This window comes from Megascapheus bottae, chromosome 8, assembly GCF_031878675.1.
Source record: "Megascapheus bottae isolate mThoBot1 chromosome 8, mThoBot2.hap1, whole genome shotgun sequence".
In the NCBI taxonomy this organism is placed as follows: Eukaryota; Metazoa; Chordata; class Mammalia; order Rodentia; family Geomyidae; genus Megascapheus; species Megascapheus bottae.
Window position 1 is genome coordinate 55,488,588 of NC_143516.1, and position 25,183 is coordinate 55,513,770.

Below are 25,183 nucleotides of genomic sequence, written 5' to 3' on the forward strand. Positions count from 1 at the left end.
ATCTGAGCCTGTGAGTAGCTAGGATTACAGAAATGAGCCACCAACAAGATATCTACTGAGGGGTTCAGTTACCACCTTCATAAGGATATCAGACCCATGGAAGTTGAGAAAATGCACAAATCCAGCTGTAAGTTGCTCTTGCTTGCTTGCCTCCTTAGGTTCCCTTCTTGTTTTCCTCTTCAGATCTTTCTCATCTCCTTTTCTGTTTGGAGTCCTCAGAAAAGAGACTCTAAACCCAGACCCTGTCTGTCTTGTAAGAACATTACAGATTCTCTGGGGCCCTGTTCATTATTCAAATGTGTTTACCAATTGTGTCCTACTTCACAGCCTTGACTGCAGTTCAAAAAGACAAAGCAAAGACATTTCTCATCCCAACATTCTGAATGAAGGAAACAGAAATATTATCACATACTGTATATCCAAAGGGAATCAAATTAGACATTCACAATGAATTACTCTTCCAGATTTTTTTATTTGAAGACTTTTTTTTTAAGGTTCTTTGAGAGAATGAAGAAGAGGACATTGGGAGGAAAGAGAGAAGAGAAGATTATCCTATTGCTTATGTTTTAGAAATATTTTCCTGGATTATAGCTAGAGTGGGGAGAGTAACTGGAAAGTGATGAAAGGGTTTGGGGGTTGTGTTGTTCTGGGGTTTGAATTCAGGGCCTAAGTGATGTCTCATAGCTCTTTTGCTAGAGGCTGGCACTGTACAAATTGAACTACATCTCCACTTCCAGCTTTCTGCTGGATTAGAAACATCCTCAAATCTCAGCCTCCTGAATAGCTAGTATTACAGGTGTAAGCCACCAGCAGAAATTCTTTATAGATCTTTTTAATATTCTTGCTTTGAAGTCTAAGGCTATCTGTACATCCGTTTTATGCTATTATCATTTGCAAATGTTATAGTAACTGCTTTGCCAACAGGAATGAAAACTTTTGTAAGGAGATGGATGTTCTTCTCAAAACAGAGATTTATGCAGCATTAAGCAAACATCATAAGGAATAGTCTCTGTTGCTCTGTGCTGTGCTCTTGATATCAGCCCACATAACATCCCCCTGTCCTTTTGTGACCCTCTCATGAAGGAGGCTCAGATCTAGTGAAATTCATCCAGCCTGCAGTCTTATATAAACAAATATAACTGGAGCTGACAAGAGATTAATGATCACACGTAAAAGAACATTGGCTTCAAGAATTGTAAAGCACACAACTTCAGCTCATAACCTAATGTGCCGACTTGCTGGGATCATCAAGAAAAGACACATAATCTGCTTTCCTTCTTGGTTATGTTGGAAAGAATTCAGCGTCTTATTGAAACTTTGGCATCAAAACAAATGTTCAGTTATAACCTCACATTCCGTGTAATTTTAAAGAATTATTTCTCTTTCAGAAGTCATGTCATGACTAAAATCCTTTAGATTTTACCTTGACTTAGACAATATAGTTTGTAGTCTTACCTCTTCATCATCACTTCCATTATTCCTTCTGAATGTAGTTACTTCTGGCTTTCTGGTGATTAATTGGAGCCTCATAGACTTTGTTGGCCAGGTTGGCTTTGAGCTGTGATCCTCAGATCTCAGCCTCCAGAGTAGCTAGGAATACAGGTATGAGCCGCCGTGCCTAACCCAGAGTAGCCTCTAAATTGGTCTTCTCATTGCCATCTTTCCTATTTTCCAGCAGCAACTAGAGTTAAAACATGTATTGTGTCATTTCCCTGTTCAACATTCTCTCCTGGCTTCCCTTTGAAGACAAGAGAAAGCATGAATGCCATGAGTTCCTCCACATCTACACCCAGCCTGTTTCTCCAGCCCACATCTCCTTTGCTAACTGAATGTCAACAACACAATACACTGTCCTTTGTTTCCTTTCACACTGTAATTTATACTTTCCTATCTCAAGGATTTTTGCACTGGCCATTCTGTAAACATGGAGGTCTCTTCATGTTTGACGTTTTCTTTGATCCTTCAGTTCTCTGCTTAGCTATCAGTTCTCCAAAGAGGCCTCCCCACTCAGCCCAGTCTATATTACATCCTCTTGGTGAGTCTCTCATAGCACTCACTTTCCAAACTTACCACTCCATTAGCGCATGTGTTCTATTGTGGTCGCCTCTGCTAAAATAAGTCTCCATGGATATCAAGGCCTTGCTTCCCACTCTTTCCCAGGGAGGTACTGTTTCCCAGTACCCGAGAGAATACTCAGCTCAATCCATATGTACATCAGACAATGAGTCAAGGAATATTTCTGAAAGAAAAGGAATCATGACCGGGTGTCAGGGCCTCATACCTGCAATCCCAGCTACTCAGGAGGCTGAGATCTGAGGATCAATGTTTGAAGCCAGCCCAGCTACCAAAAAACAACAAGAAGTTAGAAGTAGAGCTGTGGCTCTAGTGGTAGAGCACTACGTCTTGTGCAAAAAAGCTCAGAGACAGCCCTGAGCCAGAATACTGGCAAAAAGAAAGAAAAGAAATCACAAGTGCCATAAATCTACAAATATCCCTTAGCTGTCTACAGAAGCCTACCTGGACAGCCATGGAACTTCCCCACAATGACTTCACTGACTACTTTGTACTTCACTCTGAAGCTCTTTGGGGCAGGAAGTTTTAGGCCAATCTCTGTTGCTCCTAGTTTATGAACTTTGTCACCAATGAATGAACTGATTCTGTCCCTGCCAGTCTAGCTCCCGCCTCTCCCATCCCCACCAGGCCTAGTTACTCCTACCTCAGGGAACTATGACACCTTTTCAAAAGCACCCCTTCCAAGAATATCCCAAGGCCTTTCTTTGTTACTTCTATTTTTTTGTCTAGGCCTTACGTTTATAATCACACAGGTCTGTCCTTGCCCCTGAAGCCATTTCAAGCAAGCCCCCTGCCTGCCAGTTCTGTTCATTCCTGTGCCCTGGACTCAAGCTCTGCTTCCATTGTTATTCCACAGTATTCTAGTATCCATGCAGGTCCTGGTACTCAGTCTCCTATTCTGGGTCTGTCTCACTCTCAAATGCTAGCTTTAGTGACTGAACAAATTGCAGCTTTTGCCTTTGTACTTTCTGGAGTCAAAATTTATATTCATCTTCGTTACTTGGCTGTTTGGGATAACTCTTACTTGGGCATTGGTACTTTGGTCAGCACTTATCTGATTTAGTCACAACTGCCCCCAAAAGAGGAAGCCAAAGCCACCCCACCTTTATTGCCTCCAAAGCTTCATGTACTTCTGGTCACCTATCTGGATTGGTTTGCTCTCTCATTAGTTTTTGTCCTCAGTTCCAAACACTCTTCCCACCTTACCTCATCCAACTCAACTCTCAATCTGGTAACCATTGCTGTGCAGTCCAGGCTAGTCTTGAACTTGCATTTGCCCTGCCTCCATGTCCTAACTGCTAAGATTATAGGTATGCACTACCATGTCTGACTCCTGGCAACCAATCTAATCCCTCTGGTCAGGCTCAGATTCAAGACGTCCGTCCTCCAGTCTTCCTAGGCCTCCCGCCTACTCACTATAACTTGTGCATGTTCGATACATGTGATTCTCCAGGAAATCTGAAAAAGGACAGACCAGACTTAAATCCCATTCTTTCGGGAGCTATGAGGGCTTGAGAAAGGGACTAAAAATCTAAATGTTCATTAAAACAAAAAAATCTATGAGGCAGTGGAGATGTGGCTCAAGTGTTAGAGAGCTAAACTTTGGCACAAAAACTAAGCAAAAGCTGAGTTCATGCCATACTACCAGCACCCCCTCATACACACACACACACACACACACACACACACACACACACACACACACAATTATAAAATGAGAATAGTAATCCATTATCTTTGGCTGCTAGCACAGATGTGTCACACGGTAGGCATTCAAAAAATGTGCAACAATGTGTGGGGCTTGGCTCAATGATAGGGCGGTAGCCTTGAGCTGAAGAGCTCAGGGACAGCCTCCAGGCAGGGTTCAAGCCCCATGACCCAGGAAAAAAGCTTTAATATTACAAGATTGAAAAGATTGTTAAGTGTTTATCTTGCGCTTTCTTATGTAGATGACTGTGTCACATGAAAGTATTGACAATAGCATGTTTCCATTTCCTTGGTTTCCTTTTTGTAGACTTAGTCCATATATGAGTGACATAACATAATAAAGGTCACAAAAATAGCCCTCTGTGTTTTTTTTTCCAACATATTGGTGGACATTAGACTACTACACATTAAAATTTTAAATTCTAAAAATATTTGAATATTTAAATAATAACATAGGATACTTTGTATTCAGGAAGAATAATATGTTAAAAGGAATAATCTTGACAACTAAAGCTACTTGTAGCATTCCTTTTCGATAGCATTCCTGAGCTCAAAACTTATCATGAAAGTATCCATATTACAGGATCCAAACAAATAAACACCAGTTGGATTTTATTCTGAAGATATAACTCATCTTATTTCCATGGATAGCAAGGAATTCTGGTTAATTCCAATGCTCACTAAGCTATTATCACCACAAAATCATGCTTCCAGAACTAAAGGAAGAAATCACCAAATGAGAGGACCTCATTTATGAGGATGCCTTATATAAAATTATTCTGCCCTAGGGGGAGGGAAATGGGGACCAAAACATGAGAAAGGGGATCAATGTTTGTGAAGTAATGCACCTTCTATCTGGTGAATATAATGTAACCCTTCTATTAATTACAATAAAAATAAAATAAAATAATTATTCTGCCCCCCCCAAAAAATGTGCAACAATGGACATTTTTTTTAACAACGGACATTTTTTGAAAAGGAATGTATTCATCATTTATCATTTTCTGGGACATAGTATTTTTGGCCATAACAAAAAAAGAATTTTGTGACTTAGCATCTGTAATTCCTGCCATTGCTGGAGATTTAAGGACAAAAGTGTTTGCCTAAGGCCTTAAAGAATGAATAAAAGTCAGGTATGCTAATGGCTCATGCCTGTCATCCTAGCTACTTCAGAGGCTGGCAGGCTGACAACTGAGGATCATAGTTCAAAGCAGCCCATGCAGCAAAGTCCATGAGACTTTTATTTCCAATCAAGCAGCCAAAACCCAGTGTGGAGATGTGGCTCAAGTGAAAGAGCACCAACTTTAAGTGAAAAAAAGTCAAATGAGAACATGAGGCCTCGTTCGAATCCTAATACTAACGTGAGGGTAGGGGTGGGGGTGCAACAGAATGAGAACAGAAACTTCCCAAGAGCATCAACATGAGTGAAAAGTCTGATCACAGGGTAGCCACAGATCCTTGGAGAAGCAGAACTGAAGACAGTGAGGGTATGGTGAGGGAGAAAAGCAGGAGAGAAGCCAGGAAAGATGGAGAAGAGCCAGCTCAACCCAAACACCCCCTGGCTTCTTCCCTGGTTTCCATTGCTTTAGGTTCCCCTGTCTTTGTAAGTAAATGAACACTTGACTCACTTATCTCTAAGCATTTGTTTATTTCTAACTAATCCAGTCTGGAGAGTGACTTGACCTAAACCATTCCTTATCCAAGTTACTAATTAATGCTTATAAAAGCCAAATGCCACCTCAAATAATTGTTGGGAAGACGCTGCTGGGGAATCTTATAAATGGCTGGGCTTAGCCCCAATGTGATAATGGTAGGACAGGGATCTCCCAGTCTTCTGTCCTCGCATCACTTTGCCTCTTCATTATATTTGCTGGCATTTGGAGGTCATTGGGAAATATTTCTAGAGCATTCACAGCTGCAATGCATCTTGAAATTTTGACTCATATAAAGTGTCTGAATATTTTTTTAAAAAAAGCTAGACTAAAGGTAAGCTTCTATTTGTACTTATTGCTCTATGTATTGAAATATAGGTCATAATGAGATCAATACTAACTCCAGATAACTAAAATAATAGCAATAATAACACTGACTAGGTGCTATGTAGCATGTATTTTACCTGTATCATCTTATGTATCTTCACAACAGTCCTATCAGGTAGATACTATTATACTCAGATAGACACAGAAACTGAGGCACAGAGATAAATGAAGTACCATGTCTTAAGTCAAATAGTTAAAAGTCACAGAGTTAGAATTAAAGCAGATAATCTGCTTCCAAAGTCAGACAGTCTATCCACATACCATAAACCCTGTGTCAAAATCATTCTACTAATGGCAGAACTTCCTGGTATTCTGGATGCTTCTTGATTCTGTTTTTCATCCATCAATCTATATAAAGACATACTTCTTATCAGAAGGTTCAGATCTGAAGATCATGGTTCAATGCCAGCCCCAGGCAGGAAAATCTGTAAGACTCTTAGTACCAATTAACCACCAAAAAAAAAGCTAGACTCGCCTAGTGCTGGTGGCTCTTGCCTATAATCTTAGTTATTCAGGAGGCTGAGATCTAAGGATCATGGTTCAAAGGCAGCCCAGGCAGGAAAATATGTGAGACCCTTATGTCTAAATAACCACCAGAAAATTAGAAGTGGAGTGATGGCTCAAACTTGTAGAGTACTAGTCTTGAGCAAAAGGACTCAGGGACAGTGCCCAGGCCCTAGTTCAAGTCCTAAGACCAGCACAACATAAAAGCAAAAATTCCATCTTCCTAAAACTCAAGTAGAATAAAAATTAACTAATACCAACCTCTGACACACCACCGAGTGAACTTTATGCCCTACAAAGTCTAGAGAAATGGACAAATCCCAGGAGGTGAGAAAGCATGAATGTCAGTAGAGGAGGCCATAGGCCTCTAGAGGGTTTTCCATGCCTAAAGTTAAAAGATAGATAGATAGATAGATAGATAGATAGATAGATAGATAGATAGATAGATAGATAGATTGATTGATTTTAAAATTTAAGTTATTACTTGATCACCTGAAGCTTCATGGATACTATTTAAATCCCAAGAAAGTGTTAAACCTTTAGACTAACTCCATCCTTCTTACACAGAGGAGAAAATGGGGTTTGGGGAAACAAGATCAAGCTTTCCATGTGGAAGCTGTCTAGAGAGCTGGTAACATTCTAGATGGTTCTCATACTCAGCACTTCTTTTGTGTGTTGCAGTTCATAAATTTTCACCTAATTTCTGACTTAAGAGCTTCTTGGGACCTTTGCGTGTGTGTGTGTGTGTGTGTGTGTGTGTGTGTGTGTGTGTGTGTGCATTCTGGTAACAGGGCTTATACTCAGATCCTTGAATTCACTTGGTTTTTTTCACTCAAGGGTAGCAATCAACTTCTTGAGCCACATTTCTATTTCTGGCTTTTTGCTGGCTAACTGGAGAGAATTGGGGAGAAGAGTCTCTCAGAGTTGTCTGCCAGAGCTGGCTTTGAACCGGTATTCTCAAATGTCAGCCTCCTGAGTAGCTAGGATAACAGGCAGGAACCACTAGTGACTGGCCATACCTTTCATTTTCATACAATTCATTATGACAGTGTTTTGAAAAGAAAAATCAGACTGTCTTTGATTGTCCTCCAGAAACAGCACCCAGTATTAGCATCAGAATAGCAAAGGTATTTCTGGAGATGCTCTCACTCCTAAGGAGGTAATAGTTCCCCAAACAGGGTTCCTGGGGAGCCCCTATGTACCAGACCATATTCTAAAATACCATGTGCCAGAATAAGGGACATAAGGCAGCTGGTTCTGTGCCCCAGAGGCGGCCAAGGTTGAAGTAATAATAGAAATTTCATGTGGTCTGTCGAAAATAGTCCAAAAGTTTTCCTATGGAGGCCAACCAGAAGCCCTGCTCAGAGCCAAAGCCAACAGCTGGAGACAAAGTTGCCGAGCCCTTCTGTCCCACTCTGTGTTATATTATTCTGTGTATTTTCATTTTTCCCTTGGCATTTTGAACTTGGATGTCAGCTCTGGTTGGTGTAGAACTATGAAACATTCCTGCTGTTGCAAGTTCAAAGACAATGCCATTAAAGGCAGTGACCATCTGCTGGTGGGGGATACTGGAAAAGCAGGAAAATCTTTTTTATGATTTTTTTAAATAATCATTTTGGGTGTCATTTCCAGTTCGTGTGGGATAGATATGGCTTAACACCCCTCTATTGAACATTCACTAATTCACTACAAAGGGACAGAACTCATTTCGATTAGTATCTTTTTTTTTTTTTTTTTTTTTTTTTGCCAGTCCTGGGGCTTGAACTCAAGGCCTGGGCACTGTCTTTTTGCTCCAGGCTAGCACTCTGTCACTTGAGCCTCAGTGACACTTCTGGCTTTTTCTGTGTATGTGGCTCTGAGGAATCAAACCCAGGGCTTTGTGCATGCTAGGCAAGCACACTACCACTAGGCCACACTCCCAGCCCTATTAGTGCCTTTTCTTAGTAAAGAATTAAGAGCAAAAAAGAGTCCAGCAAGGCAATCAGGGGAAAGGCCCCTGCCATTGAGATTTTGCATCCCTCCCCAGTGTCTTGAGCAGTCACTCATTCCAGGCCCTGGATATCATATCATGGCCCAGGCCCCCGGAAGACTCGAGTACACATGAACAATGGGCTGATTTGACCCCGGAAGAGTGTACCAAATCCAGGCAGAGTAGCTGAAGGATACATGGAGAGCTCATGCAGGTTGTGAGGACCCTCTGATTGGGTCTGGGGACTGATACGGCTGGCGAGCTGTCCAATGATCTTAAAATTCCACGAGCTCTCTCCTAAGGATACCATATTAACCTCTGCACAACAATGTACTCCAGGTGGTGCAGGTAGTACCCTCCTTCAGAATCTATCCCCTCTAGCAGGAGCTCTGCTAATATATGTGTGAGTGTATTTATAATATATATGTATTTCCCTCTGTCCTGGGGCTTTGAACTCTGGGCCTGAGAGCTGTCCCTAACCTTCTTTTGTTCAAGGCTAGTGTTCTATCACTCTAGTTTATTGGAGATAAGAGTCTCACTGTCTTTCCTGTCAGGACTCCTCAGATATCAGCCTCCTTAGTAGCTAAGATTACAGGCATGAGCCACTGGTGCCTGGCCTCTGCTTCTATTTTTGTTTTTTGTTTTGTTTTGTTTTTGCCAGCCCTGGGCTTGAGCTCAGGGCCTGAGCCCTGTCCTTGGACTTTCTCAAGGTTAGAGCTCTACCACTTGAGCCTCAGCACCACTTCCAGCTTTTTTTCTATGTATGTGGTACGCAAGAATAGAACCCAGGTCTTCATGCATGCTAGGCAAGCACTTTAACCACTAGGCCAAAGTCCCGGCCCCCTCTGCTTCTGTTTTTCTTAAGTAAATCTTTTCTATTTTACATCTCCTCTGTGTCCAGGAACTTATTTTTTGAGACCATAGAGACAAAGATATCACAGTTTTCTGGCAACAGAACAATTATGTCCACTTTCATTAAGCAGAATCCCATACATTCTGTCAAAAGTTTCCTAACAGGGAGCCATTCCTTTCAAAAAGGAAAGAAATGGCTAATTCCACTAATACAGGGAAAGCTAAAGCTCAGCTTCCCTCAAATAATTTATGTGATAAAAAGAAAATTGACCACTCAAAAAACAATTAATCATCAGAGTTAGCCATAGCAAAATGAGCATGAATTTGATCACAAATACTGCATCATGTCTGACCTCATCATTTCATTTGATTTTGCTTAGGTTTCCTTTTTTTTTCTTTTAAGTGATAAAGCAAGGAATTTAGAGAGGAAAGAGAAAAGGAGTCATCCAGCAAGAAACATGGCAGCTGTTACCTGCTACCATTATTCTTCCTGAGCTGGGGGAATATTTGTGGTTGTCTAGCAACCCCCAACACTTAGGCAATGGTTCTGGGGGTAGCCAAGATGGAAGTTGCTTAACATTCTAAAATGTAGGGATGTCTCTGGGCCCATCAAAACATGGAGGCATGGGGTAGGGAGTTTGGCCTAGTGGTAGAGTGCTTGCCTAGCATACACTAAGACCTGGGTTCAATTCCTTGGCACCACATACATAGAAAAAGCCAGAAATGGCTCTGTGACTCAAGTGGTAGAGCGCTAGCCTTGAGAAGGCTCAAAGACAGTGCCCAGGCCCTGAATTCAAGCCCCAGGACTCGCAAGAAGAAAAAAGGAAACAAAGAAAGAAAGCAAGGAAGGAAGGGAGGGTGGGATGGGAGGAGAAAGAGAGAAGGAGAGGGAGAGGGAGAGGGAGAGGGAGAGGAGATAATATCCATGTCTCCTCATCTATTTCTCCTTTCCCCACTAAACAACTTTAGTCCCTTTTCATCTTAATAGGGAGAAGAGAAAACCCCTAAGTGTCTTTCCTAGTGTCTGACTTGCTTAGGTTTTCCCATTCTGATAGAGTGTCAAGCACAGAGAAAGTACATAAAAAATATTGGAATGGATGACTTCATCTCTGTTAAACCAAGCATATCATTATGGATATAATTAATAATGGAGTGAGTTGAATGAATAAGACAAACAAACAGCCAAAATAGTACCAGCACCATAAGCATAGGCTCATTCCTAAAGGCAGTGTCAGCTGTAATTGGAAGAAGTCTCTGGACTCTGGTCTCATTTTTCTTAGCTCATTGGGCATGCATGATGTTCTACTGGCTGTATTCATTCACCAGCCCTTACAACATCTCTATGAGATAAATGGATGAAGAGTAGCATTAGCTCCAAATGTGGACCAAATGTAGGAATTCAATAGCTCATTTACAGTCACGCCAGCCAAGCGCCTGTAATCCTAGCTTCTCGAGAGGATGAGATCTGAGGATCTTGGGTCAAAGTCACTCTAGGCAAGATGTCTACCAGACTCTTACCTCCAATTAATCACCTAAAAGCCAGAAGTGAAGTTGTGGCTCAATTGGTAGAGTTCCAGCTCTTAGCTAAAATACAAAAGACAGTGCAGAGGTCCTGAGTTCAAGTCCCAATACTGACACCACCCCCCCCACACACAAAAAAGAGCATAAAAATTGGGGTGGTGGTAGCTCACATCTGTAATCCTAAGAAGATAAAATTTAAGGAATGAGGTTCAAATCACCAACCCAGTCAGGAAAGTCTGTGAGACTCTTGTCTCCAATTAATCACCAAAAAGCCATAAGTGGAGCTGTGGTTCAAGTGGTAGAGCACCAGCCTTGATCAAAAAAGCTAAGAGAGTGTCCAGGCCTCAAGTCCCAGCACATGAGAGTACATACATGCATACACATACAAAATCAATAAAGTCATCTATTCAGAAGCTATAGAGGAGCTCAGAAAGTGTGATTTAAACCCACATGTTTCTGCTTTCCATGCAGTCAATGAGACGTGGTCTTTTCAATCACTCCTGAACCTTATTCTCTCAATGGTGGGTAAAAACGAGAAGGCATCCAAACCAGGTTTTCCATCTTCTTGGGAAGAAAGAAAAGAAAAAAAAAACAACACTTGAAATATCATTAATCTCAGCTTCTCAGTCAATAGATGAATGATAAGCAACTTAAGAAGGAGTTTGATCTTTAAAAAAGGAAGGGATTAGAAAAGCAATTGCATGGGCTTTTTCCAGATTAAAAGGATTTCTGTTTACTGAACTTGAAATACAGTTAAAGTTCAGTTCATAACTTTTCTTTGAATTTCATTTCTTATAGTACCTCATACATAAACTTCCACTCAACTTGATCAAAAGCCTCCCTTGCTTTGAGAGACAGAGTAACAATGAACTCCCTTGTTCTTTTAGCCACGTCAGTGTTCTTAATCAGCATAAAAATCAGGAGCTGAAGGGTGAATTTAAAAAAAAAATAAATAAAAAGTGATTTGATGAAGCCCCAAGTGGGTGGCAACATTCTCAGCCCAGAAAAATATGCGTGGACTCCTCAAACATTCAACTGGGCTGAAGAATGAGAACACTCGCAATACATAGCATGTCTTCAAGCCTCAAGTCCTCTACCGTGTATTTAACATCCTCCTCTCTGCACTTCACCCTCCTTCCCCAGTGCTTAACATTCTGCATTTCTCACCTCTGTGTGGACTGAACTTGAAGTGCCCTTTCTCCTTCTAAAAAACATGTCACTTGGGCTTTTCTTTTCTTCTTTTTCCCTCTCAGTGATTTGATCCTAAAACCACAGTGGAAAGAGGCAAGGTAGCCTCTGGTTCTACTGGGAAGAGGTGTGGTCACCAGAGCTGGGTTTTGTACCCTGAAAGGGTGAGTAGGAGGGTTAGTCGGCCTGCACAGGCCAGGTCAGGTTCCTATCGGGACAGCCTGCTGTGTCATGGTAGATCCCAGTGGGGTGATATGGGTGTCCCCACAGAAGGGTTATCAGGAGGGCAATCAGGGGTAAAGAGTCATAGGCCAAGCACAAAAGTAGGATACCCAATTAAATGGGTCGGGGGGCGTCTGTGGAATAGGAAGCTGGTTACCAAGGAATTACTTCAATAATAACTTATTAAAGATCACGAGAGGCAGATTCCTTACGATTGGAGAAGGGGAGTAGACAATAGTGAAACCGAGAGACATAGAATGAGCTGTGTAGTCTCTGGAGTGAAATTAGAGGTATCCAAGTGATTTTCAATATATTTAGATAAAGAAATAAATGTGTATACATATTGAGAAATAGAAAAACAGATTCCCCTTCACAAAGATGTCTGCATTTCAATCTCTGAAACCTGTGAATGTTATGTTACTCACACACAAAAAAAAAAGATGGGGGGGGGTGATTTTGCAAGAGTCTCTGAGTGAAGGACCTTAAGAAGGGGAGATAATTCTGAAAGAATTATCCAAGTATAAACACAAAAAGTGAGTTACATGCAATAGGAGAAACAGAGGAGAAAGAAGGGAGGGAGAGATTTAGAGAAGCTAAAGCTGATGGTTCTAAAAATGAAATGAGGAAACTATTAGTCTGTTTTCATTGCTATCGTGATATACTTGAGAAAAAGCTACATTAAAAGAGAGTTTGGGGGTCAGGATTGTAGCCTAATGGTAGAGCTTACCTAGCATGCATGAAACCCTAGGTTTGATTCCTTGGTACCACATGACCAGAAAAAGCCAGAAGTAATGATGTGACTCAAGTGGTAGAGCGCTAACCTTGAGAAAGCTCAAGGACAATGCCCAGGCCCTGAGTTCAAGCCCCAGGACTGGCCAAAAAAAGGGGGGTGAGAAAAAGAGAGAGAGAAAGACAGGAAGAACGAAGGAAGGAAGGAAGGGAGGGAGGGAAGGAAGGAGGGAGGGAGGAAGGAGGGAAGAAAGGAAGGAAGGAGATACATTGGTAATGTCTTCTCATGATTCGGGGGGGGGAAAATCTTTGTACTTGGAACTTTTCTAAAAATTGGAGATTATTTCAAAGATTTTAATAAATATCATTTATCTTCAAATGTACTAAGTCTTCTCTCTTCTGCTGTTGTTTCTGTTGTGGCAGAGATAAGTAGCATTCATTATTCAGGAGTCAGAGCATCTGCAGGCAGACCCCTTCCATCAGAGATGTCCTGGCCTGGGCTGTGGAGTCTGGCAGGAGCTGTACAGTGCTGATTGAATCCTGGGTGGTGTGTAAGAGTGAGGAGAGGTGTGAGAAATGATTTTGAAAAGCAGTCAGAATGTTCTTGCTTCACTTTTTCTTTTTTAGTGATTAAAATACCCAAGTCCACTGTGAAGTGTCAAGAAGAAAAGTTAAAGAGCATCTGCTAGCATTTTTGTTCTATGATCAATTTAATCTCTCTAGGACTCTCTGCTAGGAAAAAAGTGAACCCAATGTTTTTGAGCTACTCAGCCTGCAAGGATAAGGTTTTTAGACTATGACTTTTCTCTAAACCTCAGCCCTTCTTTTCTTTTGCCTTTTTCAATAGAAAAATCCATGTCACTGACACATGTAGATGGACTTATACATGTCCAAGTGCTATTTCAATCTTCAAATCAATTTGGTAGGGCACAAAATCCAATTTGAATTAGAAATTATTATTGATCCATGTCCAAGACAGCCAAAAAAACTTATATATATGTATATATATATGTTTATATACGTAATTGTCTTATCCAAAAGAAAAGCTATAAAACATAATTTAGGAGCAACAAAGAAAGGAAAAGTTTGAACTAAATATTCCAAATTAGGAAATGACATTCATGACTGTTAGTTGGTTACATTAGAGAATGTAATTTGGGGACATATGTATGAAAATATTTCAAGGTAAAATATCATGACATCTGTTATTTTATTTTAAATGATTGATAAATCATATATTGATTATGATACAGTAGAAAGACGTTCACTTAGTTGGTAGGTCTAGGTGTTATTTAGCTTTCTATTACTATAACAACTCTCACATAATCAACTTATAAAAAGGTTTATTTTGGCTCACAGATTTGGAATTTCCAGTCCATGCTTTGTTGCTTTGTGTCTGTGGTGAAGCCAAAAGTCATACTGAAAGTGCACAGAAGAACAAAAGTGCGCCGGGAGTTTGGCCTAGTGGTAGAGTGCTTGCCTAGCATACACAAAGACCCGGGTTCAGTTCCTCAGTACCACATACATACAAAAAAAAAAAAGAACAAAAGTGCTCACTTCATAACTAGGAAGCAAAGGAGAGCAAGGAGCTTGAATCACATCATTTCCTTCGGGAACAAGTCTACAATGACCTAAAGACCTCCCACTAACTTAAGCATGGCCTCTGAAAGGCTCACAACCTACCAACAGTGGAAAGGCCTTTTGACATTTAGGCCTTTGGGTGATACTCAGCATTCAAACTGCAGCAATTTTTGACTGCTCCTTTGGGTTAAATGAATCTTCTGTATTGTGATATCCATTTCCCTTATTTTCTCTAAAGTTCTTTGGTTATGGAGCTGGGAACGGTGGGTCATGCCTGTACTCCTAGCTATTCAGGAGGCTGACATCTGAGGATCATGGTTCAAAGCCAGTCTGGGACAATCCGTGAGACTCTTATCTCCAATTAACCACCAGAAAACTGGAAGTGGCACTGTGGTTTAAGTGATAGAGTGCTAGCATTGAACTAAAGAGCTCCGGGACAGTGCCCAGGTCTAGAGTTCAAGTCCCATGACTGACCAAAACAAAAATTATTATACACCTTCTTTTGAGTCTAAGCCTTGACTTTTAAGTATCCTAGAGAGACATTCCCCTTACCAACAGTATATCTAGTGTAAATAATCTTATTCCAGAAGGAAGGTAGGAAATCAGAAGAGGTTGATACCCAGTTTTCTCTTGGAATTTAAAAAATAAATTTGCTGTCAGTGTGAGGAGCTGTTATGTGGAGACTGTGATCACCTTGAGCAAGTCAGTCTTTCCTGAAGGGATTTCATTGCTGCAGGTTCAAATCTACTTTGCCTGCCCAATAGTATATTCCATAGGCTGCTGTTTTGTAAACTGTGATCTGATGTTCAAGAAAGTCTGAAGTTTATAAAAGAAGAAAATTATAAAATTGGGGAAAAAATTAATTTGCATTTCCAAGATATATAAACTGTGTCTCCCAACAATTCTCAGCTTCTGTCACCATGGCCTTTGCTGTTTCCCTGGCCTTAGAATGCCCAAGACAAACAAACACACACAATCACACAAAACTCCACCTGCCGTTCAAGACCCTCTTCCATAGTCAATGGACCCTTTAGGTACAGTAAGCCGCTTGGTTCTCTGGGCTCCCACAGTATTTTACTTAAGTCCTTGTGCCAGCAATTATCCCTTTGGTCATTTACACATGTTTTCATTTGTCTTTCTGGTTCTGCTCTCTTCCAGAGGAGAACCATGTATTCCTTTACACTGTGACTGACCCGTAGCAAGTACTCAATCAAAGCTTGCAAGTCCCTGGGCACTAGTGGCTCATACTTGTCATCCAAACTTCTCAGGAGACCAAGATCTGATGATTGCAGTTTGAAGACAGCCTGGACAGGAAAGTTCCAAGAGACTCTTATCCCCAACAAACTACTCTGGGGGCGGAGGAGGAAAAACAGAAGTAGAGCTGTGGCTCAAGTGGTAGAGTGTTAGCCTTGAGCAAAAGAAGCTCAGGGACAGCCTGAGTTCAAGCCCCAGGACTGGCACACACACAAAAAGGAATGAATACCTGTGAGCTAGGATGTAGGCAGAGCCTAATGACTTGAAAACAGTGGAAGCCATTACCTTACTTTATATCCTGACACTGGATTCTATATTTAATGTCATGTAGAGGCACACAATAGTGAGACTGAAAGAAAAAAAAAAGTTAAAGGGATTTAAAGCTTAGGGGTTTTTTTCTTAGCAATTTTTACTTTTTTGTTACAGCTTGAAAATTAGATCTTTAATAGCCATGCAGAAAATCCATCAAACATTTCCAAGGAATAACGAAAGTCACGATATATTCACAGGGCACATATGGCCATTCCAGACATTTGGGGGTGGTGACCAGGCAAAAATGCTAAACTCAGAAAAATCCATCTGGAAGGAAAACATGCATTTTAATTCAAATGTCAGCCAACATTTATGTCAGGATCTATTCTAAGGGCTTTAGGTGCATTAACACATTTAGACCCCCACAGTAGCTCCATAACATAAAGTTTGTCATTATCCCACTTTACAGAAGTAAAGACTGATCACTGGAATGGAGCCATAGGCTCAATCACTGTGATCCAAGATGATCGTACTCCAAAGCCCGTGCCCTGCTTCACACTGGATATTGTGAAACCTTGCCATGCATAGACATGAAAGACAATAGCTAGCAGACACACACAGGGTGAGCCATCTACCCAAAGTCAATTAAAAAAAAGGGTGAGGCCCAGACAGGTGAATGGCTATGTCTGGGTTACATAGTATATAGCAGAGCTGGGTAAGAACCAAGGGCCCCGTTTGCCTGCCTGCATTCTTCCCTGATGCAGTGTCTTTCCTCTCATCTTCTTTCACTGCATCATCTGAGAAGCCACATGATACTCGTCCAATGTTATATCCACCTTGTCTTTGGGACTAAGAAATTAGGCAATGCCAGGCATGGTGGTACATGCCTATAATTCCAGTTTGGTAGCGCAGAGGTAAGAGGATCTACAGCTCAAGACCAGGCTTGACTACGGAGCTAGAACCTTTCTCCTAAATAAATAAATAAATAAATAGCAGAAGAGTAGATGAATCCTGGGACAAGAATAATCTGGAAGAAAAAGCAAGGCTGTATGTCAATCCGTAAGTCAACTGTGGTAGTCTGTACTCAGACTTCTAGCTACAAGAGATGCTGTAGTACAATCACAGTCCAAGTTCAACCCCATGCAAAATCTCATGGAGACCCTACCTGAATAATAACTAAATCAGCTGGGTGCCGTGGCTCATACCTGTAATCCTAGCTACTCAGGAGGCTGAGATCTGAGGATCAAGGTTCAAAGCCAGCCCGGGCACAAAGGAGCCTGAGACTCTTTATCTCCAATTAACCTCTCCAAAACAGGAAGTGGGGCTTGGCTCAAGGGTAGAGTGGTAGCCTGAGCTGAAGAGCTCAGGGATAGCACCAGGTAGAGTTCAAGCCCCATGACCCCCCCCACACAAAAAATTATAATAATAATAACTAAATCAAGAAGAGCTGGGAGTGAGGTTAAATGGTACAGTACCTGCCCTTAGCAAAGGCAATGTCCTGAGTTCGAAGCTCAATACTGCCAATAAAATTAGATGATAGATAGATAGATCCTAAATTATGTTCAGCAAAGACTACACTCACTCCCATCTAGATAATTGTGTTTGGTAAGTTTAACTAAGTTAATAAGGCACAGTGAAAAACTTGAAAACAAAGATTCAGTTATCCTACAATTTGAAAAAGTCCCTGATGGAAATGTATACTTTAAATTGAAATTTTTTAGCAACAAAACCACTGGACACTATTGAGTAAGTGAACCCAATTCTCTTTGCAGCTTTATCTTCTTGTGCATAGAACATCAATTAAAGGGGTGGGAGTTTTGCCTAATGGTAGAGTGCTTGCCTATCATGTACAAAGACCCAGTTCAATTCCCCAGTACCACATACATAGAAAAAAAAAAAGGCAGAAATGGTGCTGTGGCTCAGTGGTAGAGCTCTAGCCTTAAGAAAGTCCAAGGAAAAATGCTCAGGCCTTGAGTTCAAGGCCCAGACTTACACACACACACACACACACACACACACACACACACACACACACACACAGAACTTCAATTAAAGGCACGTAATGACATATGTTTGACCTGACTTACAAAAAAGAATCACGGGGAGGAAATGGGTAAGCTGAAATGGTTTTCTTTTTGAACTCTTTCTGGGTTTATTTTCAAATTCATTTATCATTTAAATCCTTATCACAAGACTTTTGGTTTTCTAGATTTAGCTTTACATTTGAAATTCAATAGACCATAAACATGAATTCCAGATTTGTCAAAACTCAAATATTGGATAACTAACTAGCAATTTGCTATTTTATACTTTGTCTTCCACTCTTCCAAGCAATGAAGAGAATACTAATATATTTCAGACAAGTGTTTGACAAAGAAAATAATCATGAATGCAAAATCTAGGCCCAAAATGGCAATATGATGTTGATGATGATGATGACAACGATGACGATAATGATGATGATGATGATGGTGGTGGTGATAAGGAGAAGGAAAAGGAGAAGAAGCAGAAATGGAATCGGAAGAAGAAGAAGAAGGAGGAGGAAGAGGACGAGGAAGAAGAAGAAGACATGCATGTGATACCGATGGTCTACAATGACAGCAAGAAAATACTTTTAATTCACTGTAAAATTTAAAAGTCTGGCATCTAAGGTAACATCCTATTTTCAGGGTTTTATTTTTTTGAACAATTGAAAAAAAATTGTTTCTGGAAGTGGTGCTGTGGCTCAAAGTAGTAGAGCTCCAACCTTGAGCTGAAGAGCTCAGGGAGAGTGCCCAGGCCCAGAATTCAAGCACCATGACTAACAAAGAAAAAAAAAGAATACTTTTCTCTACAGCTAAAATAAGATTATGGCCCAGAATGAATTTCTTCCAATCACTAAATTTTTAGTTCATATCTATGTTTTCTTGTAATCATCCCTTAAATGTATTTTTCAGAGAAACATATTTTTTAATTGTTTTAAAAAAACCCTGAAAATAGAATCTACCTTAGATGCCAGAATTTTTAATTTTATATCTCATTAAAAATATTTCCTTGCTGTCATTGTAGTCCATAGATGTTATATGCATGATATTAAAATATTTGCAAACTCTTTCAGTTTTCAAAAATTTACCACTATTTCCCTCATTTGGAAAAATTAGTATAACCCTTGGACTCTCCTAGCAGAGGATTACAACAGCTCAAAACCTAGATACATAAGGCCATATAGGATGAGGCTAATTGAAAGGACCTCCAGAATATGGAAACAAGAGCCATATAATGTGTGATTGTTGTTCTTAATGTACTATATTTATTTCTCATCTCTTTTGTTGTCCCTTGGTTATTCTCATTTTGTTACAGTATCTTACCTTGTTATCTGGTATATTGTATATCTGATGATTTGTTTATTTGAAATAGGAAAGGGAAGGGGGAAAACAAGATGAGGGGAGGGGCGGGGGGGAGGGAAATGGGGACAAAAACATGAGGAGGGGTAGCAATGTGTGTGAGAAGTAATGCACCCTCTATCTGGCGAATATAATGTAACCCTTCTATTAATTACAATAAAAATTTACCACCATTGATAAAATTAATATCCTTGTGATTCTGGTAATAAGAAAATCTTAGGAGCTCTATAAGCCTCAAATGCATTGGCATGTATGTTGACTCACAAAGGTAAGTGGTGCCAATATGCCAGAAGCAGAAGCAGCAACTTGGCAGCACACCTGTTCAACAGAACAGACAAAACAGCAGGGCCAGGTTTTAGGAACCCGTGAATTGGGGACTTGAGGGTACTTGAGCTTCCAGTCAAGGTGACATGGAGCTAAAGGCCAACAAATTTTTTTTCCCTTTATAAGGACACTTCCCAGGCTTTCATTCCAGGTTTGTTTTTTAAATAAACACACAATAGGGGCCGGGAGTTTGGCCTAGTGGTAGAGTGCTTGCCTAGCATACACGACGACCCAGGTTCGATTCCTCAGTACCACATACATAGAAAAAAGCCGGTAGTGGTGCTGAGGCTCAAGTGGTAGAGCTCTAACCTTGAGAAAGTCCAAGGACAGTGCTCAGGCCCTGAGCTCAAGCCCAGGACTGGAAAAATAAATAAATAAATAAATAAATAAATAAACACAATAAACATTCATTGGTCAGTCATTCCCTACCTGAATGCAGAAAATAGCAAGACAAAAATGAAAGCATAAAACATGACATGTTAGAGGCTGGGATGTAGCTCAGTGGCAAATCACTTTGCCTAGCAAGTGGAATGTCCTGGGTTCAATCTCCAGTACCAAAAAAGAAAAGAAGGAAACATGAAAATGTTAGATCTTTCACTCTAATGCACCCTAAAGCATTTCTGTTTGTGTGTGCAGGTCATGGAGCTTGAGCTTGGCCAGGGCCCTGTCCCTGAGCTCTTCAGCTCAAGGCTACGAACCTACCCTCGAGCCAAGCGTTTAACTGGAGATAAGATTCTCTAGTCCTACCTCAGACAGCAGCAGTAGCAGCAGCAGCAGCAGCGGCGGCGGTGGCAGCTTGAAACCTGTAATCCTAGCTACTCAGGAGGCTGAGATTTGAGGATCACTGTTCAAAGCTAGCAAAGCTAGCCCTGGCAATACAAAGACACAAAATGAGAGAGTCATCTCCAATTTATCTCTAGAAAAGTGGAAGTAGAGCTCTGGCTCAGGGGTAAGGCAGTAGCCTTGAGCTGAAGAGCTCAGGGACAGCACCCAGGCACAGGGGTAGGGCGGCAGCCTTGTTGTGGTTATATTTGAGATAGAATCTCACTTCCTATTCAGATTAGCATGGACTGTCTATGATAGCCAGGATGAAAGATAGATACCACCATACCCAACTTTTTTTTTGCCAGTCCTGGGACTTGAACTCAGGGCCTGAGCACTGTCCTTGGGCTTTCTCAAGGATAGAGCGCTACCACTTGAGCCACAGCACCCTCTTCCAGCTTTTTCTGTGTTAATGCTACTGAGGAATCAAACCCTGGTCTTTGTACATTCTAGGCAAGCACTCTACCACTAAGCCAAACTCCCGCTCCTCAACTTTTCTTAATTGAGATGGAGTATTGTAAACACTTTTTTTGCCCAAGCTGATCTCAAATTGTGATCCTGATCTCAGCCCCCTGGGTAGCCAGAATTATAGAAGTGTGAGACACTGGCTGACAAAATTCATGTTCTGAATTATCCTTTTTATTAATATTAGGGTTTGTGTTATTTGAAAGACAAGAAAATTCGTTGATAACTTCTTATTTCTGTTTTGAGGGTTGAACACTGCTTGATCAGTGAAAATGGCATGTGCCAAAATTGTAAATTCCCTTTTATATAAAATCTTAAGTTCTCAGGCCACAAAATGTTTTGTAAGTATTATCTATTTGCAAATAATATTGGTCACCTAGGAAAAACCTATGAAGAGAAAATTGCCTGAATACTCAAAATTACTCGTGTTAAGAATGCAATCAGGACTAAAAAACATGGCTCATTTAGTCTTCACCTTGGCTTAATCTAGATATTGACAAAGAATCTTTGTCCTGGAGCCAAAACATTTTGTACTAACTCAGAACATTTTGTGTACTCAATCACTAAAGTGGTGAATCCTCATATGCACTATTTTTCTGTAACTATGTGACTATCTAGATATCAATCAATGGCCTGGTTTATAGGAATTTGTTTAATCTGTTCTTTTGTAGTGATAGGGCAACAGATAGAAATCTCTAGAATCCTGAGCACAGGGAAACTAGAGGCTGACCTCATCATTTTGATTATTTATTGTTCTCTTCTCAGACTGTAATGCTACTGTGTATTTGTTGCTAAAATTTGGAAAACCTTCAGAAAAACAAACACAAATTACCCATTTCCTACTTAGCTACTCTAGATAGATTTCTTTCTGGGGTAGGGGTGGAGGGGAGGGGGGTTATTTATCTTAGTAAACTTATTCTTGGGCTGCCAAGCTGTCATCTGAAATCTCCCTGCCCCTAACAATGAAGATAAATTTGGTTTGCATCTATTTCCTGCCAATGAAAAGTCCAATAACCTCTGAAACCTCTGCACATTCCTTCATGCCTGAAGGCAGATTGGAGTGAGGGGAATTTGGAGAGGGCTGTCACATGGTACACCCAAGTCTGAAGTTTTTGCTTCTGTTAACTCCTGCTCTCTGCTTAGGCAAACACTTGTGGTTTACACACACACATCAAATACTAGAGCCTTCTCAGTCAGACTTAGGGAAACTTTGAGAAGACAAAGGTTTAAATTTAAATGGCTTACAATTGAGCTGGGCAATGGTGGTTTATGCCTGTAAATCCTAGATACTCAGGAGGCTGAATCAGAGTTTGAAGACATCCTGGTAGGAGAGTTCATGAGACTGTCATCTCTAAATTACTACCCCAAATCTGGAAGAGGAGCTGAGTTAAGGAGCTTGTACTAGCACACATGTGCGTGCGCGCGTGCGCACGCGCGCGCACACACACACACACACACACACACACACACACACACACACACACACACAGAAAACATTGAGATAAAGGCTGTGAAAGGAAACACAACAAAGCTACAGGGCTGAGTAATTGATCATCCTGGGTTGCCTGGAAGAAATATGTTTTTGTGTGGAAAGTCTGTGCTACAATCAGGAGCCTCGTGGGTAAACTGCGCCAGTGGTCACCCAGGCTGAGGCAGAGGTGAGATGCAGGCCAGACTCTCAAAGCTGCTAAGCAGACAGGGAGCTCTGTTGTGACTATTATCATGACTTATCAGCTTTGTCCAATGCTGAGCTGACTAGGCTTTGATACCTTGCTTCAGTCATTCAGTAAAGACTTCCCTGGAAAAACTATGACTTTGTTACACCTGTAATCCTAGCAATTCGGGAGGCTGAGATCTGAGGATCAAGGTTCAAAGCCAGCCCAGACACAAAAGGACCTGAGACTCTTTATCTCCAGTTAACCTCTAGAAAATGGGAAGTGGGGCTTGGCTCAAGGGTAGGGTGGCAGCCTTGAGGTGAAGAGCTCAGGGACAGTGCCCAGGCTGAGTTCAAGCCCTGTGACCTAAAAAAAAAAAAAAAAAAAAAAAAAAGCTATGACTTTGGATCCAAGAGCTGAAGCCAGTTTTGAAGAAGCTGACAGATAAAAGAAGGAATAGAAGCTGTGCCACCTGAAGTTCTTTAAGGAAAGTCTGGACAGTGTATCTCTGTGTTTATTGCAAGCACCCTCTTATGCCTCAGTTTCCTGATGTGAAATATGAGAATAATAATGGTAAATGTCTAGTGGAATTGTTTTGAAGGTTAAAGAAGTTACTAGGTATAAGGTGATTAGAGCAGTTAGTGCACAGTCAACTCCTATAAGTTATTTCACCACATCGTGTGTTTATGGTTAGATCTTGACATTCTTGTTCTCCTTTGTGATGCCACTAAATTAGTATCCATCCTTACCTCAGTGTGGCTACAATGCACACAACCAATCTATGACTTCCATGTACTAAGCTCATTGAATTTAGCCATATGGTTTCTTTCTTCCTTTTTATTTTATTTATTTATTTTTTGTCAGTCATGGAGCTTTAACTCTGGGCCTGGTCTCTGTCCTTGAACACTTCAGCTCAAGACTAGCACAATACCACTTGAGCCACAGTGCCACTTCTGGTTTTCTGGTGGTTAATGGAAGATAAGAGTCTCACAGACTTTAGTGCCTAGGCTGGCTTTGAACTATGATTCTGAGATCTCAGCCTCCTGCACAGCTAGGATTACAGGTGTGAGCCACCAGTGCCTGGTACATGAAGATCCCTTGTGATTTATTGATTACAACAAAGAAACTAAAGAGAGAGGGTCTTCCCTTTCTCTTCTTTAGATTTTCATAGAATTAGGAGATCTCCCAATTCCTTCTGCCCTTTCTCTCTTTCTTTCTTCCTCTCTTCTTCATTCTTTTTTTTGGGGGGGGGGGTATTGGTACTGGGGTTGAATTCAGGGCCTCATGCTCTAACCTGGATATTACACTCAAGGCTGGCACTCTACCACTTGAACCACACCTCCAATTCTGGCTTTTGCTGGTTAACTGGAGATAAGAGTCTCATGAATTTGTCTAGACTGGCTTAAAACTGGGACCCTCAGAACTTAGCCTCCTGAGAAGTTAGGACAAAAAGAAGATTTTTTTTTTTAATAATTGTGGGGCTTTATATCAGGGCCTGGGCACTGTCCCTGAGCTTTTCTTTTTCAAGGCTAGTGCTTTGAGCCACAGAACTACTTCCAATTTTCTGGTGGTCACCTGGAGATAAGAATCTTATGGGCATTCCTGTCTAGTCTGGCTTTGAATAGCAATCATCAGATCTCAACCTACTGACTAACTAAGATTATAGGCATTAGCCACTGGCACTTGACAAAAGGAAGAATTAAGTTAAAAGTAGTCAGCAGAGATGGGAGGGGGGAGAGAGAGAGAAACTGGAAAAAGCATAAATGGAAGAATGACTAAAGATCATTTTTAGCCTGGGAAACTTGTGTGCTTATGAGGCTGATGAAATGACTGATCCTCCCCTGACTTCCCTTTCCTCCAGAATAAGCCATGACGTGTGATTCCACACGTGTTCCACTTCTCTGAAGAAGCTCTAGCTACTTAAAGTCAGACGAATCCATTTATGAGCAAGAGCAGGAAACAGCACTAGGTAAAAATTTGGAGGGTGAATTGTCAGCATGCAAATACTTCCCTGCCCTAGGAGCTGGACACAAATTACTTTTTATAATAGCCCTTGGCTTTTCATTTACTTAGGAGGGAAGTGTGAGGTAGCAGGTTTCCACACCCTCTTTTACCTGGCTGAGGCCCCCTCTGCGTCATCTAAACAGATGCAGCTGAGATCATATGGGTGGGTTGATAATGCCCTCATCTCATCACTTGAGCTAAGGCAAGCGAGCAAACAAACCCAGCAAAAAAGGGCGCTTACCCATTGTCATTGACATACCTAGATTGCTTTCAGCTTGCTCTTCTATTGAAGTCTAAGCATTATCTGTCTAGGATCCCTTGCCTTAACTGCTGGCACAAAAGGTGCAATTTTATCCTCCAAGCTGGGTGTTCCTCTGGGCACTGAGCCAAGGCACTTGGCTCACTCACTTCCTTCGCCACTGCATCTCTTCAGGGCTTTGTGCATGTCAAAGGCCAATTACACAATGATTCAGGAAGGAGATGCTCACCTCTCTTTGAACCAAACTGCTTTACTTCACCAAAGAAGCCACAGAGTTTCCTGAAACTCAGTTCTTTGCTCATTTTGTAATTATCATGATAGAAAGCTAAAGTAGAAAGGAACACTTCCCACCCCTTCTGCAGAAGAAAGTGACTGGGATG